Source organism: Lissotriton vulgaris, chromosome 8 (genome assembly GCF_964263255.1).
Source record: "Lissotriton vulgaris chromosome 8, aLisVul1.2, whole genome shotgun sequence".
NCBI lineage: Eukaryota > Metazoa > Chordata > Amphibia > Caudata > Salamandridae > Lissotriton > Lissotriton vulgaris.
The window spans coordinates 773,551,098-773,567,749 of record NC_141696.1 but is presented as its reverse complement, the minus strand read 5'-3'; positions in this window follow the sequence as shown (position 1 = coordinate 773,567,749).

The following is a 16,652-nucleotide window of genomic DNA, read 5'->3' as shown; positions in this document are numbered from 1 at the left end:
TTCAAAGGCGATACCGCCTCTGAAAGGCAACCCAGGCATCTCCAGTTAGTAGAGAATGCCAACCTTCCTGTCCTGCTCCCCTCTTGGTGGGAGGACAGGTGGGAAAATTAGTTTGAATAGGAGGTGGGTCAACATTCAGCCAGCACTACCCCTAAGGTCGGAGAGGAGATGTTGACCCTACTGTTCCAATTCCTTCATCTTATCTTGGAGAGAATTAGCCAGCAAGAATCAGGGTTATGTCCACTTCCCAACAGAAGTGGTCATATGAGGGTGTAGTCACCCTGCAGGTAGATAGCTCATTGGCTACTGCCTGACACACCCTCTAACCACCCTACATTTAGTATTGAAGTGGCACCCCTAGGCACAGATCTTTAGATCCTGCTGATCTAAGAAGAAAAAGGACATTGAAGAGCGGAAAAGAGCAAGGAGAAGAGGATGTGTGACCAACTTGACACAAACCCTGCAGGCCTGCTTGTTGTTTCTGACTCCTGCACCAAAACGGACTCATTCCGCTGCTGAACTACAGAAAACCGGTAGGCCTGCCTGCCTTTGAAAAAGAACCAGGAAATCCCTTTGCGTGGTGAAACCAGTCCCCTGCACACTGCAGGCCAAGTCCGAAGTAGCAATTAAATGCTCACCGCTGGGTCCGTCTAGGTGGTGATCCACAGTGAGGTGGCAGAGCACCCTAAGAGTGGTAGCCAGCTCTCACTGACGTTCGAGACCCTTTTTCCCTCCCAACGACCTGCAGCCTTGTGATGTCTCCTGAAACTCCATTTGCTACAGCCCAGGATTGTTGATAGCTAGCCCAGCCACCGACCCCTTCAGTCTTCACATCAAGAAGAAGGCACTCCACAGCACCTGTGACTGATGTCAGAAATTACCATTCTCCTGTGATTTTGCATCTCCTGTTTGGTGGTATTGACTGTGTGGCAGAAACCGTCTTGGCATCACTGCCGTTCGTTGACGGACCGACTGAGGTGCATTGTCGGTGGCCCCCCAATGACAAACATTTCCATGTGTTCCTGCATCCAGCATCACCGGGCAAGGTAATCGAGAACTGCTCCAAAAACCTCTTCTCTGGGAGAGTAGAGACTGAATCTGACTCCAAGTGCCCATTAGCACAAGTCTTGCAGAAGTTCATGTGCTTTTATACCCAACTGTGACGGTCTTTGATTGACAGCCCTGCCGTTCACCCTATTCCCTTAGCGCCCGTAATTCTAAACATGTTCAATGGTAATGCAGGCAACTGTTGTTTATTTTGATCTACAGTCCTGCCTGTTCCTATTTGGCTGCAATACTAAAACTGTTTGACGGTGATGCAGGTTACTGCCATGCATTTTGATTGATGGTCCTGCCCGTCTCCCATTGCCTGCAATACTTAAACTGTTTGACAGGGACACATATTACCGCTATGTATTCTACAATGATCATGCCAATAATACTTCTCTGTGTTTAAATTTCTTTCTTCTGCAACTGTTTACAACTGTATTTTTATAAACTGCCCTAACTATACTATTTATGGTACCTCTAATATATATATAAAAAGAAGTGTTATTTTTGCAAATTGGTCTCGGATTTATTCTGGAGTGTGTATCTCATTTATTGCCTCTGTGAGCACAACAAATGCTTAGCACTACCCTCTGATAAGCCTAACTGCTTACCCACACTACCACAATTAAAGCATTCGTATTATCTATGTTTGCCTCTGTCTGTATACCGAGAAGGGACTCACTCAACTCTCTGCACAGTGTACTTCATTTTAGTACACTATATAGAGAGCCATCTTCCTACAGAAACCTGCTTCAACACCACCCGCTCCACCTGCACCACCTACACTACAACCTCCAGCAACAACTACATTACAATATGCAGCACCTGCAACACCTGCCGCACTAGTTATACCACCTCCTTCTGCACCAACTGCAGTGCTACCTGCCGCACCCCAACACCACCACAAGTATTCCAGAACATGTTCACAAACTGAGAAACTCAGACAACACCACTGCGTAGGTAGAGTAGTAGGAGAAAATCCCTGTAATTTGAGTGTTCATGTATTTCTTAACTTTTTCCTTCAAATTAACATTATAGCACTATTTATAAAACTAACCTGTGCCAACCTTTCATCTTTTTAGAGTTTTTTCTCATTATCATCAAAGAAAATTGCTGCTAGTTTTCTTCTTTGCACATTTTAAAAGGTTATTCATTTAAAAATTAAATAGAGATTTAGAAAGCATTTTGACCACATCTTGACATTTACTTGGAAGGACATAGAATGTATTGTTTAGTATGTTTAATGAATTTCAAGAATTCGATATGTTTAGGGTTTACATTTTTATATATTATTATGACATTTTCGAAACCTTTAGTTTTAGGGTTTGTACAGAAAATAAACTATCCTTGGAAAGGGACCAACATAAAATCAAATAAACTCTTAGACAGCAAATTCAAACTGGGAGGGGGTTGGGTGAATTGAAGAAATACAATGTCAGGAAGCATGAAGGGAACTAGTCTGTATGTAAAGGTTGAAAATAAACACCCATATTCCAAAATTAGTCCTAAATCAAGAGTCCACCTTCAAATTATAAAATGACGTCAGAACCCCAATCTGATGAAGTTCGCGAGCGCGAGCTGCCGCTTGGGTAGAATTTCTACCCGAGCAGCAGGAATGCCAGCACAAACTGCAGTTCGCACTACACTCCGCCACTCGCGGAACTTCGCAGAGTTTTTTGTAACTTTGCAGAGTTCCTCATAGCAAAACTCTGCGAATGATGCCCAGGGGCGGAATGGGGCTAATTTAAGTTTAGGAGGGCTTGGGGGCAGGCCCAGATGCTGCTAGAGGCTGCTCCAGGGACACTACTTCTTGATGCTGATTTTCAAAGCCAGGAGAAGAAGCTACACCTTCCTCTCACTGCCTTGTGGTACCCACTTCTATTCTTCCACCAAGGAGACTGTTCAGCCTATGCCTGAAGTCTGAAGTCTCTTGATGGAAGTTCTGGTAATTCTCTAGGCTGAAGCACTATCCCAGCTGGTGTTTGGTTCCTCCTCCACGTACCTAGATGTTTAAAGGTAATATGCCCACTGAGCCTAGGATCTTACTTATTCTCTCTAGTCCTGCTCTGCTGTTGTCTGTTTTTTACCAAGCCTGGTCCACTGAAAAGAAATAAAAAAAGAAATAGAGACTTTAATAAATCATGGGCTAAAGGGCTTTAATACAGCGTCCCACATTCCCTTCTAGTAAATCCAGGCTGTCATGATACAGCCGAACCCCCAGATAGGTGAGGCATGATGGTTCCCAGGCAATAGCACCATGTGATATCGGTGGCGACCCACCCGGTCGGACCGGGAAAAGACACGTTTTGCTCCAGTTTGCTTGAAGCCCCGAGACTGTCCCATATTGTGATAGCAATGAAGTCGCTCCCTGTAATGTTTCCCCTGTATCTTCCAGGAAGAGGAGCAAGTCATCCGCATATAGGGATATACAGTGAGGCACACCACAAAGCTGCAGCCCCTGGTATGTTAGCCCCGACCGAGCCTTGATCGCCAGTGGTTCCATTGCCAGTGCAAATAATAGGGGTGACAACGAGCATCCTTGTCTCGTCCCTCTCATCACCGGATATTGGTCGGAAAGCTTTTTAATTCTGATGACCAGTATTTTATTGTTGAACATTGCTAGGAGTACGTCTAGTTGCAGTATTTTCTGGCACAAAAGGCCTTGCTTTATTTTTTTTATTATTAAGATAATGCATTACTCTTGAAGCCCAGTTCCCCTTCATGGCACAATATATACAATGAGCATTACATCAACAGGGCACCGATGAATGTAGTGACAGTTTTTTATTATTTCCTGAAAGGACATTGTCATTTTTTAAGTTCTTTTTCTGGGTAGGTTTGAGATGGACCTAATAGTGAGGGCTGAAACCTTTTACACCTCCACAGAAAGAATTATGCAATTCATTCCCGGTGACAATAGCAAACAATTCTCCTAATTGTTGTCAACGAGAGAGACTGAGGGCCTTATTATGACTTTGGCGGTCCTCTGGTGGACATTTGCAAGGCAGCGCTGCAACAGCAGCAGTCTGTAGGCTCATTGGAGAGCCTTACCTGCAGACTGCAGCAGTGACAGCGCCATCTGCAAGTTCCTGCATGGTGTGGCAATCACTATGTGGTGCATGCAGCGCCGTGCAGGAACTGGGGTTCATACATACAGGGTTGCACATGTGCCACCCTGATTTGCCCCCCAAGCCCTGGAGCAGCAGGGTGGCCCTGATACGGCCCCTTTTGTTGCCTCTCCACCACCTTTTTCATGGCAGACACACCACCATGAAGGGATGGTGTGAGTCAACTCAAAATATGCTCAAAGGTGCTGGCTGCGGCTCCGGTAGCATATTTTTACCAGGGAAAGACTGCCATCCCAGCGGGATCTTTGATAGCGGTGGTGCTGGTGGTCTGGAGGCGGTCCGACTGCCACTGTTGTAATACTGCAGGCGGTCCCGCAATGCGGCTGTTGTTGGACCACCACTACGGCAGTTCAATGGACCACGTAGTCGTAATACAGGCCTAGGTCAAATTGCATCTTTTGCCCCTCTGCCTACCATTTTGCCACTAAAGGTGTGTCTCATTTTGCAAAGTCTCTCTTTAAGTTGCTCTTTGATTTTCATAATCTCCAAGACTAGACTTCAGTAAGATATCGAAGCACAGCCGTCTCAGACTGCAAAAAGTTCTCAGCACCACTCAGGCCCAGCAAGAGCACTCTTCATTGTCAAACTGAGTAACATGTGAGATTACAGCAAAAAAATCCAAGAACAGTTATTTTTCTTAACGGCACCCAGCACAAATATTTATTCTTTCTCACCTTGCAGTAATTATTATTATTTTTTTGGGCTACATGAATCATTGACAGAATATTGAGATTCACCATATCGACCTACAGAAATCTCGACGCAAAAACATCGAAGACAAGAATATCGACATCCTATCTACATTATGGTCAGTACAAAAATATCGGAAACAAAATATTGATGTCAAAAATATCGTTGTTAAAAATATCGTTTTTTTTTAAGTTAAAAAAAGTAAAATAAAGTAAATAATATATATGATTAAAATAAACAGTTTAAATATTTTTAAATGTTTAAAAATTATAACTAATGTATATAATGTAAAAATAAATTAAACATACATATAATATAGGATATATATACTTACTTAATATTGATTTTTCATTATTGTTTTAATTACATAAATTGTTTAAAATTATCTTCTAAATTACAAATAGATCTATACACATAAAACAATAATATAAATACAAAATTAAATAAATATATATAACGAATTAAGAATAATTACCATTATTTTTTATGTTTCTTAAATTGATTATATACTACATTAACTAAAATAATGCAAAAAATATTTAGATAGCGGAGGGAATAAAATTACAATTACAACTCCAAACAGTGAAACAGTATGAAAATTGTTGGATAGCGTAGGTGTATAAATTACTATTCCGACTCCAGTGAGGGCAAAAGTAGGGAAAGTATTGGCTAGTGTAGGGGTGAAAATTACTATTCCCACTCCACTGAGTGCAACAGTAGGGAAGTGTTCAATAGCATAAGGGTAAAAATTACTATTCCCACTCCAGTGAGTGCAACAGTAGGGAAAGTGTTGGATAGCGTAGGGGTTAAATTAACATACTTAATCATTAAATAATGTTTGTAAAATAAATAACATATTAATAATTAGTTAACAAAAAAAGAATAATAAAATTACATTTATATTTACTTAAATAACATTATTTACTTCCCACCCTATTCCCCTATAAACGCACAACTTGCTACACATAAACAATTACACAATTAATTTAATTATCAATTAATAAATTAAAAAAATGAATTACCAATTAAACATTTACTAACAATAAATTAATAATCTATACCAATTAAGACAGATTAATATTTACTTAACTATAATAAATTACTTCCCACCCTATTTCCATAAAAACTCACAACCCGCCACACAAAAAAATACACAATTAATTTAATTATCAATTAAACAATTAATACAAATTCATTACCAATTAATAATAAATTACCAATAATTAATTAACAATCACACTAAATAAAAAATGGTAATTAATTATAATTAATATAATTATAATCAATTAATTAATAACAATTAATTACCAATTAATAATTGGTTAGCAATAAATTAGTAATCAATAACAATAAATAAAACATATTAATTATAATTACATTACTCACCACCATATTCCCCTATAAACCCACAACCCACTCTGATACTAAAACGCAACATTTACAAAAAAAAAATCAAATTTCTAAACATTTAATACATATATTTAAAAATAATTAAAAAACATTACAAAAAATGTTAAACACAAACATATAAAATACATAATAAAATACATAACACTAATATAAATATCGATATTATTAACAAAGATTTTTTTGCAAACGATATTACTTACTTCAATATTACTTACTTCGATATAAAAAAAGCAATATTATTTATCTTAATGTCGATATCATGGTTACCAATATTCTTTACATAAATATTCTGTCCCTACGATACTTAGAACTCGATATTAGTGTTGTTCGATAATAGAAACTCTATATTAAGACTGCATACTGGCTACATACAGCCACGGCCCGTGGAGGGAGTTTCAGTGGGGCGGAGAGACAGGGTGGGGGGTGCTAAAAACTGGAGTATGGATAGTTGAAGGTAAGTAAACAATTTAATAAATAAAATGAATTTCGTAGCGCACCCTGCATCGTATTTTGCGATGCAGGCCGCGATACGAAATTCGTTTTATTAATTAAATTGTTTACTTACCTTCAATTATCCATACTCCAGTTTTGACCACCCCCCACCCTGCCCCTCCCCCGCCTCACCGAAACTCCCTCCGCGGGCCTTGGCTGGCTACATATGTTGTGCAGTGGGGAAACGAGAAAAGATGCCAAAATGCTGGGAACTGCCATTGCAGTTCTCAAACAAGCAATACATATTAATAACATAATAATAATAGAGCAATCGAAAATTAAACAAATAATATTAATAAATCCAATAGGTCTGGCGTTATCCCACAGACTATTGGTTTTGTCATCGTTTGTTTTGGTTTTTTCACAACGTTATTGTTGGGGAAGCTGCCTCGTCAATCTGAAAGGGAAACATGGGCTAAGAGGAAAAATATGTTTTGGGTCTTAAACAGCACACAATGATAAAGTCTTTCCTAACACTTAAAATAACTACTTTGTGTGGGGGTCAGCAGCGGCCGGTAGTGGGAGTACCTGCCGGGCGGTGACGTGGGGGGGGGGAGAAGGGTGGGGGGTAGTAATGTATGGATTACGGACCTTAACAGGTAAGTAAACATATAAATTTAAAAAACGAATTTCGTTGCGTGCACTGCATCACCAAATGCGATGCAGTGCGTGCAACGAAATTCGTTTTATTTATTTATATTTTTACTTACCAGTTAAGGTCCGTAATCCATACATTACTACCCCCACCCTGCCCCTCCCCCTCCCCACGTCACCGCCCGGCGTGTACTCCCACTACCGGCCGCGGCTGGTGTGGGTGTGCTGCTCCTAAAAGTTGAAGGGGAAGGAAGAATGTGAATGCCATTATAACAAACCAAATTGAAGAGGGCTCTCAGAAAGCCCCTGTAAGTAATCCAATTACACATGTAATTACATTAAGATGTATTGGATAATGTCAGACCTAAGAGGTCCCAATTAGGTCACCAGACACCTGTTCATAAAAAAGTGCAGGTAAAAAATGGAGTTATGGTCCTGCAAGAGTACCGCAACAGAGTTGCTCTTAGCAATACAAACAGTGCATATCAATACAAAGATACTGAACAAAGGTTCTATGGCATGTTAGTGGCTATTGACGGTTTCACACTTTTGTAAGGATTCTTTTTAAAGTTTAAGAAAGCTTTATTAGCATAAGTTCAACAAAAGGGGTACAACTTAGGGCATCATGTCAATAACGAAGAAAAGGAAATAATATACATATTAATGGGAGTATATAAATTAAAATATTGGCCAAGATTAGGAAAATATTGAAGATAAAAACGTTATATATTTAACAAATCAAATATAAAAGGGGAATTTTCCGAATAAAGAATATTGTAAAATAATAATATTGCTTTTTATAATATGTTTAGGTTTTGACACATATTGTCACCTCAACCGTTGAATTGCTCCTTTCAAATTGATGCTGTGCCGGACCAGACAGGCCTTTTTTAAATCTGCAATTTTCCCAGTGGGTTGGAGCCATTGGAAGCTAGTTTTGTTGGTCCTCTGTCACTTTCTCCAGGCTTCCCAAGATTAATAAGATTAATTGCAGGAGGGGTGGGGTAGGTAGATGCTTCAAGAGAGATAGAAAGAATGTGATGGAGAGATAGACAGCAAGCACGTGATTTTTTTAAAACGTTTTGCGCGTTGTATGCAGAAAAGTAGAAAAAAGAAAAAAGAACAGGTAAGGTGCAAAAACCTGCAACAACGCGCTTACAATGATGTCACACGCCAGAGCACTTTGCCAATATATTCAAGAAAAAGTGTAGGCTTTGCCTCCATTGTCTGATTCTTCTATCCAGACACTCATCGCATTGATTATTTATATCAGAGTTTATCTTTGTTTGCCTTAGTTTTTTTTCTTAGAGTACACTTCATGTCTGTCAATGGCCCGATTCGCAAATCTCTTTTCCTTGAAATTCAAGAGTATGAAAGCACTACTCTTAGAAAAATGACACTTTGAGAATCTGGCCTTTTGTTGGTTCTTTTTTCCGTCATTCCTTGGTAAATCGGTTTCCATTTTGTCTTTTATACCAAGATAGGAGAGGCAAAAGAATGCAATAAGAATGTTAATGTGTTGGACAAAGGACAAATACATAGGTTCAGGAGTATTTGTTTTCATCTCTAAAGTAGCTTTTCTTTTGAATGTCAATAAACATAAAATCGTAAAATATGTAACACCTACGCGAATTTGCACTATTCATCGGCACATTTGCTATCTAGGCCCTATTAAATTTTTATTGAGGTACAATGTGCTAACCACCTTAGGTAATGCCGATTATTCAGGCTAGACTTTCATCTTTTATTGCACCCGAGTGAAACAATGGGAATCTACCCCAAATAAAAGATATCATAAAAACCTGTAGAGGCCTGGATCAGATCTGGCGGCAGTGTCTACATGTCTGTACAACTCCATAAGCCTCTGACACAAAAGGAAGCGAAGTATACATTCTGAATGTATTACATCATAGTATATATAGATTGACAGGGGATAAAAGAGAGATCCAAGGCATTCCATTTCGGTGCAGCGCATTTCACTGCAGATGCTTGGAATATATCTAAGTGGGGTATTATTTTCAAATTCATCTCCCTTGACAACACATGTGTTCTTTCTCTATTTTGAAACTCTTGTCTGCTTTCTTCATTCAAGCCGCGCAGCAGTAATGAGCAATCCCCTCAAAGGAGGTACTCGATGCACTACTAAATCTGAAGTAGCCTGACATCTAGTTTCTGTAAGTGAGGTTCACTCGGTTATGCAGTTTGAGTATGTAAATGGGTCAAAATAAGAACTCTGGACCAGCTTTATGAAGAGGTGGAAGCAAGTAACATTTTGGCCCAAATGTACTAATAACTTTACCATCACAAAGCGGCTATTTGATTCCCAATGCAAAAGGTCTTTTATGTTTACAGGCTGACTTATCTCAGAGCACAAATCGCTTTTTGCTGAGCTGCATTGCTTTGCTTAATTTTGTATCAAGAGGGCAGTGGCGGCCGCCACCTATCTAAAGTGGTAGGGCGCGTGTGGGGGTAGGGCGGGGGTGAAGAAATAATATAAAAGCTAAAAAAACAAAAGACTTACCTGCCGCTCCGCTTCTGCTGACGGCTGCGTCACTGCTCCTCTAGTCGGATCAAAAGGGGATGGGCCCAAATGGCACAGGCTCCAAATCCTATCCAGAAGCTGTACTCATAGCATGAGAGCAGCGCCAGGATTGATCTGCGTGGCCTTACTTGCCACTCAGACAGTAAATTGGAGCCTGTGGCTTTTCTCCAACCTGGCTGTGTAACCCGGGTTGGAGAAACATAAGTGCGCATGTGTGTTTGGCCGGCCGGCTAAACACACATGCGCACTTATAAGTGCACACTACTCCTCCTTCCTGACATGCCTGGACCGCCCCACCATATACTTATTGCGGTGCTCAGACAGCATAAACAAAATGATAATAACATTGTTATTATCATTTTACTTATCGTCTGCTGGCTTGGGCTATGGGTTGATGCTCCTCTGCCATTACGGAGGAGCCACCCCTGCAAGAGGGTGCTATCAGAGCATTACTTGGGCATATCAGATCAAACATCGACACGTTTTAATACAAATCCCCACCTACAAAAGCATAGTGACTGGTTCTCACCATCAAAACCTAACACATCTTTGAGGCACAATTTATCAAGGGGAATTTTTTTTTTTTTGTTCTCAGAAAGAACAGAAAAAGCCCAGACGGTACATATGTGCATGGAATCCTTCTGGAATATGTCAGGGATTCGGAATTTGTAATGCTTCTGTAAGAAATTCCATGCTAGACAGAGCACATTCACCTCAGCACCATTATGCAGGGTTTTGCATTGAGCAATGCAGCCTAATTTGGGGACCAGTCAAGTTAAGCCAAGTTTATTGTTTTAGTTAATTAACCCCTTCGCGGCCGCGCCTCCCAACCCCTGTGCCACTCCCTTTTTTTAACTATTTTGGGAAGTTCTTGCTTAGGCCCCAATATATGATTGCCCACATAAGGTATCCACGCCTAGTTTGCATCATTTTCTTTCAACATCCTGAGGATTCTAAAGGTATCAGGAGTTTGTGGATTCCCCTCCAGGAGACTGAGAAATTAGGCAAAGTACATCTACATTTGTTTTTTGGGGGGATCATGGAATAAAAGTGCTGCAGGAGAAAGCGTCTGTTTAATTTCCTGCAAATGGTATCAATGAATGTTTTGTGTTGGCAAAATTAAAATTTTCCCCGTTTTCAGGAACAGGCAGACTTTCGTCAGAAAACCAACATTTTCTGCACAGTTGTTGCCATTTACTGTGACATAGCCTATTTTTCTTATTTTTGTGCTTTCAAACTCCTTCAAGTTAATGGTAGAAATGGGTGTAAAATCACAAATGGATCCAAGAAAGCTATACATTTCTGAAAGTTGACAAATTCTGAATTCAGGAAGGGGCCATTTTCCTTTTTGTAAATTCTTCAAAGATTTCCATGGAAAGTAACACTTAAAATAAAAAATTATTGAAATTTAGTTGGAAAAAAACATCCATTTGTTCTTACATTTTCACCTGTAACTCCTTCTAACTATGGTAGATTTTTGAAAGCTATATATTGTTAATTCCTCAGGACCCTTCTGGTTGCAGGGTTATATGAGGCTTGTAGATTCACTGAGAATCCGAGGGCCCAGAGCCAATAAGTGAGTTGAACCTTGCAATGTTTTTTATTGTGTACTGAGTATACAGTAATTCATTTGGTAAAATATAAAGAGTGAAACATTTGTAACAAGGAAACCTATGTCTTTTTTGAAATTGTAACAAGATATGGAGCTTAGAAGAAAGTGATTATTTGTGCATCTCGTAATTTGTGGGTACCCATATTAGCATGTGAATTAGAGCGTATTGTTCAAAATGACTTCTTTTTACATGCTGTCTTTCCTCTGCAAACCTCGACTTTAGCTAAAAAAAGCTATTTTTCTTTATATTTCTGCCTAAGATCACCATGCCAGCACAATTTTTCTACTAACCAGCATTCTCCTTGGTCTCCCAATAAAAATGATACCTCACTTATTTGGGTGTCCAATGCAGAATAGCACTTAGAGCTCGCTGTGCTATCCCCTCAATATGTATGTTTTTGGCCTTTTCCAGTCGCAGACCCTAGGCCTACCCACACAAATGAGGTATCAGTTTTCCCTGGAGACTGAGGGGAATGCTGTGTGGTAGGAAATCTGTGCTGGCACAGTGATTCCACACAGAAATTGGAGGAAATGTAACTTGTTTGGTAGGTTTTGAGGTTTGCAGGGGGTTCTGGGTAAGAGGACGTTGAGCCATCTATGCAAGCCACACCTCCCTGGATTCCCCTGGTCATCTAGATTTCAGAAATGTCTGGGTATAGTAGGTTTCCCTAGATGGCAGCTGTGCCAGGGACCAAAAACGCAGGTGTCCCCCTTGCAAAACCAGGTCATTTTGTGATACATAATTTTGATGTCTCCACAATATGTTTTGGGCTCCTCCCTATTGCAGGAACTTGGTCCACCCACACAAGTGAGATACCATTTTTATCGAGAGACCTGGGGGAATGCTGGCTGATAGGAAATTTGTGTGACCTGGTGATCCCACAACTTTCCCACACAGAAATATGAGAAACTGTGATTTCTTTAGCACAATTTGAGGTTTGCAGGTGATTCTGGGTAAGAAAACCTTTTGGGATCCACACAAGCCCCACTTCTCCGGACTCCCCTGGCTGTCTAGTTTTTAGAACTGTCTAGGTTTGGTAGGCTTTCTTGAATGGCCACCGAGATTGAGACCAAAAATGTAGGTGACCAGGTCGTTTTGTGATTGATCGTTTTTGATGCATCTCCAATACGTTTTGGGCCCTTCTCTGTCACAGGCCCTTGGCCCACCTACACAAGTGAGGTAGCATTTTTATTGGAAGTGCTGGGGGAACACTGGGTGGTAGGAAATTTGTGCGGACTTGGTGATCCTTTGACTTTCCCACACAGAAATCAGAGGAAAATGTGGGCGGGCAAAAATACTTTTCTTTTTATAATTGTGTGTGAAGGCATTACGTTGCCCATTGTGAACAGCCCCCATCACTCTTTTATAATAAAAATGAAATCCCTAGTTTCGAGTGGGCTTTCTGCCCCCCTGGGGGGCAGATCGGAGGTAATAACCTCCATCCACCACCTGGGAGGAACAGAAAGACTGTCCTTTTGGTTTTGGGAGGTGGGGACTTTAGCATGCCCATTCTGGGGTGCGAGAGAGGAACCACACCCTAAGGAAGGATTGTGATTGGTTCAAATGGATGTCTTTATTTACAAAAACACAATTCCACCTGTTTTGCTTTATTCCACTGTTTGGATTTTGGTGACAGTACACATATTTGGTTTGCTCTCCTTTCCTGTTTGCCTATCTTCACAAAGATACCTTCATCAGATTCAGATGACAAGCCAGGGGCCCCTACACAAGCTCTGCCACACCAAAAAAACCTTGGTGTGGAAATTATTTGAAATGAGGCCAGGTAGCAAGAAGGTTTCTGCAAAGTATGTTACCTGTAATCTTTGCAGCAAAGAGTTCAGTCTAGGAAGCAGAAACAAATAGGATAGCGTGAGTTCTGAGTGCAGAAGTGGACAATAACACTGCTTTTTTTTAATGAAGCAGTATTTTGCTGCTTGTGTAAGCAGATCATTTTTTCACCAGAGACAGGCAGATCTACCCAGGTGCAACTTGTCCAAGAGCACAAGTGCCCCCCTAAGCAGTAGTTTGTGTTTTTTAACAATTTTTGTATGCTGTTGGTGTTTGTTTAACACTTTAAGTTGTATGTTTCTTGCAAAACCCATTTAATCAATTTTGAAATGCCAATTTTTTTATTGTTTTTTTGAAAAATGTTAACAAAAACATCTCTTATCAGAGCTACCCTAAAGTGTCATGATCTATGTTGTGTTTACTATGTTTCCCTTTTATTCCCTTCTCCAAAGCTCTCATGAAACTCTTGCAAGAGCCAGGGAGGCAATCGCTCACATGCTGTCTGAGGGTGCAGTGCTTCCTGGTTTAGTCTTGTGAGCCTCTTGCGAAATCATACATTTTATAGTGGACTTTGCTATTATACTGACTATATTTTGATGCAGCATGTATAATTTATTGATACCAGAAAAGTAACAGTGTGTTTAGTTTAATAAAATGCAATCCAATATATAATTTTGGGGACAATTAACTCTTAGATTTATGGAAAACCCCACTTGTTTTATCTGCATGAGACGAACAGTGGTACATAGCACACATTGATGCTCATTTATTTACTTTAAGTCCATTTATGATTATTAGAAAAAGTTAACTCACTAAGGGGGTCATTAGGATCGCGGACGGACTTGAGTCCGTCCGCGACCCCAGAGCATGAGGGAACGTCCGCATGGGCTGCGGCGTTCCCTCTGTGCAGATTAGGATGTGACCGCCAGGGTGGCGGTCACATCCTCTATTTTTAACATTGCTGCGGGTGGAGCTTCAAGCTGCACCCGCAGCAATGTTAAAAATGCATGCACAGCATTTGCGTGCACAAAGCGGCAGGCACCGCGCGGTGCCTGCTGCATTGTGCACGCAAATGCAGGGGGGTACCATAGGTACCCCCCATGTGCACCCCCCACCCCCCACTACACCTAGGGGGCCCGCAATGGGCCCCTGCAGTGCAGTTACACATGCTTTTCCACGGCGGAAAAGCCGCCGCGGAAAAGCATGTTTCCATGCACATCCTAATCTGGCTGAAGGTGTCTAAGAGACACCTTCACCATTTTAGTGCTTTTCCGCCGCGGTTGTAAGCCAGCCGCGACGGAAAAGCTGCGGACCTAAACCATGACCCACCAGCCATCCTAATGTGGCGGTGGGTCCTGGTGGGTCCGCAGAGGATTTTCCGCATCCTCCGGGCCGGCGGTGGCTTCCGCCGGCCCGGAGGATGCGGAAAATCCTCCATCCTAATGACCCCCTAATTTTGTTATGATCCAGTAAGAGTCTCGCGAGATCATAACCTTTTTTTAGATGAAGAATTTACACTTTACTCTATTATAGTACTTATGCCTTATTGTCCCAATTAGTAGGGTGTGGGTAGAAAGTAAACTCTCAAATGAGACATTTTCACAGTATAACAACAGTACCCAATAGGCTCTAAGGAGACGCTGGGATCTCACTGACTCCTCTCCACAACCTAACAACTGTATATAGTAGACTATGTGGAGAGACTGGCCTCTCAAGTGAGACCTTGCATGAAGGTAAACAGTGTGCACAGTAGAGTGCAACAGGACATTGACTCTCCACTCACACCTTTCCCCAGGGTCAGCAGTATGCCTAGTAGGGAGAGAAAGGTACACACCTTACATGAAAGATCTTAATATTCCATAGTAAGTATGACAAGTAATGGCCTCTCCACTGAGACCTCTCCCCAGGAAAAAACCATGTGTATTAAGTTGTGGGAATGGATTTGACTGTCCAGTCACAGCTCTCCCCAGGATGGCAGAAATATACAGTAGTGTGTTGAGTAGGGAGACATTTTCCTCTCCACTAGTACCTAGCTCAAGAACAACATGGATGTGAAGTACAGTGTTGGCAAAGAGTGTCCTCTCTACTGACACCCCTCCCTAGACCAACATGGATATGCAGTGGTCAGTAAGAAGAGAGTGACCTGTCCACTAACACATCTTACCAGGGTAAGAGATGTCTAGTAGGGTTTGAGAAAAAATGATCTTTCTGCTCCGTTCCTCTTCCCATGTTGACAGGTATGCAGAGTAGACTGTGGCGAGGAAATGCCCTGTTTGCTGACAAATTTGTCTTATATGATAAGTCTTCCTTGTACAGTGTGAGGAGAGACTGGCCCTACTCCTGTGACCTGTGTCTTGGATTATTGGTATGCAAATGTTGCTATGAAAACAGGCTTACCTATGTTTTCACAGCTCTCCAAGAATCACAGATGTATAAGTAAGGTATGGGCATGAAAGTACCTCTATGCTGAAAAGTCCGTCTCCCATAACAACTATAGAGACTATGGTGTTTACACACAATGCAAAATCAGCTGAGACATCTCCCAAGAGCAATATTTGTGCAAAGTAGGCTGTGTGACTTGGTTGGTTGTTGTGTATAGCTGATTATGGGGACACACTCACCTCTACCCATACCTATCCCCATGGGGACAATGAGGTGTAGTAGGGTGTGCACAGGTGCAGACTTCTCTGCTGAAACGTCTCTCCAGAATCACAAGCATATATAGTAGAATGTGCAAAAGAACTGTCCTATCCCTATAACATCTCCACCAGCTGAAAGCAGTGCATAGTAGGAAATGAGGATGCACTGACCTATGTGCCAAACCCTCTCTCTTACATGAGAGGTCTGTATACTGCAGTGAGAACAAGGACTGATCTCTTTAATGAGACATAACTGTTGCATGAGAAGTTACCAAACTAGGGTATATTCAAATAACTGCCTTCTCCATTAACAATTCTTTAAAGGATAAAAGATAAGCATAGTATAGAACGATACATATATATTATAATTATAATTATAATTATATATATATATATATATATATATATCAGCGACGGCTCGTGGAGGGAGTTACGGTGGGGCAGGAGGGTGGGGAGGGGGAGGGGCAGGGTGGAGGTTGCTAAAAACCGGCATATGGATAATTGCAGGTAAGTAAACAATTTAATTAATAAAACGAATTTCGTAGCTCGCACTGCATTGCATTTTGCGATGCAAGGCGCACTACGAAATTCGTTTTATTAATTAAATTGTTTACTTACCTGCAATTATCCATATGCCGGTTTTTAGAAACCTCCACCCTGCCCCTCCCCCTCCCCACCCTCCTGCCCCACCGTAACTCCCTCCACG